The following is a 1,935-nucleotide window of genomic DNA, read 5'->3' as shown; positions in this document are numbered from 1 at the left end:
GGAATGCAGCCTTCGTGTTTCGTATCCTGCAACAAAAGTAAATACTGTTAACCCTGCTAATGCTGGTAATAACGCTAACTTTGCTAAYGTTGTCCTACAMGACATCAAACTCGCAGTTGCAGCCRATGTCTGACCTRCACTRCAAAGTTTTGGACTACATAGTCCAAAAGTTTGCAGTGCAGGTCGGACACCGTCAAAATGTGTTAACTGAAAACAGTATGGACGGCACATGTGCCATCCATACTGTTTTCARTTAACACATTTTGAATCAGCAACGTTAGCGTCTGCTTTTGACACATCATGATGATGATGTCACACCAGAAGCCTTGCACTACCAGCAGCATTAGCAACATTAATATTTGCTTTTGTCACATGATGACGTTACAACAAATATTGTGCACCAACGGCAAAGGCTGCGTTCCATTCTGAAATCCTTAAATGTAAATTTTATCATTTATTTGCAACATTTAAAAATTAATTATTGTATTTAGATTTACACATTTAGATTTAGGATTTAATGTCTGTGTATAACATTTAACATTTAGTAATATTTTGGCAAAACGTAAGAACAGTGAGCTAAATAACAATAAAATGTTAGTGGAAATTTTTAAACCAGGGTTTTACACTCAGAAAGTGAACAAAATAATGAAAATGTGACATTAAAAAATTTGTTTTACACTCTGCACCTCATAGATATGTATTACGGTGTTGCACTGAATTGTTTCTGGGTGTTTCGTCGAGTCAGTGAAAAGCTTTCGAGTATCGACGGAAGATCTGGAATATCAGAAGAAACGAGCAGAAGAGATATAGGTAGAAGCAAAAGGAGTAAACAAAGCTGTTCTGTGCAAACCCATAGAGCTCTGTAATCTTTAAATGAATCTACAGCAATAGAAAGATTGCGTTTGATGGTGACAGATAAGGCTAAGGAAGAAACCACTTGTCTTTTTGCCTGAATATTTTTTCTTTCCCCCCTCATAGACCCATTTCTTTAAAGCCTCTAAGTTGCTTTATCACATTTCTTCCCCTCATCATACATTTCATTATATCCTGACACGTAATAATCACCACAGCTGTCATCGAAAGATCCAAATCTGCCTAAATCCTTTATTTTGTGTCGTTCAAATGCGCAGAAATGTCATTATTTTATCACAATTTACGCAGATGACACCTAGCTTTAAAAAAAGATAAAATGGGATTTCTTGGACACAATGAGAAACAATGCCTGTCTTTTTTTATAACACTCTATGGGGGATTTGTCTGCAAGAAAAGAGAAAATACAGCCCGGTGCCGACTGACCGCACTTCAAACGGGTGCAGATGGTCCACGGCGAACTCTTTTGATCAAACAAGAAGGGCARCGGGGAGGACTGATGCACAGAGAAGGCCCATCTAACTGCACGGCTCCCATATCAAGATAAATAGTGCAGTAAAAGACAGCTTTCCAAATGAGGCCTGTTAGCAGCACTTGTGTTCGGACAGTTTGGAGAAAATGAAGGATTCTCTGTGCTCAGCACTGCTGYGTGGGAGATAAATAATTCTAAACGGGTTCTGCTTTTGTTCTCTAAGAAGAATGTCTCCTGTTTTAAACCCTGCTTTTCTTGGATTTTAGGTCAGAAAGTTTAACCAAAAAAAAGTATCCTGTCAAGTATTAATGCTCACTTTTTTTCATGTTAATGAACAAAAGCCTGGATTGGACTTGAGGTCATTCCACTAAAAACAAACTTGCAAAGATATGTGACACAGTGTCCCTTTATTGTAAGAGAAGCCCATTTTGGAACTGTCTGAAAATTTTTATTACGTTCGTATTGCTCTAACTGCCATGTTTGGGGTGGGGTCTGTTCTAATTAGAAATTAGAAATCTGCTCACACACACACACACACACACACACACACACACACACACACACACACACACACACACACACACACACACACA

Source organism: Austrofundulus limnaeus, unplaced genomic scaffold (assembly GCF_001266775.1).
Source record: "Austrofundulus limnaeus strain Quisiro unplaced genomic scaffold, Austrofundulus_limnaeus-1.0 Scaffold23, whole genome shotgun sequence".
NCBI lineage: Eukaryota > Metazoa > Chordata > Actinopteri > Cyprinodontiformes > Rivulidae > Austrofundulus > Austrofundulus limnaeus.
Note: the sequence above shows the minus strand (reverse complement) of the source record.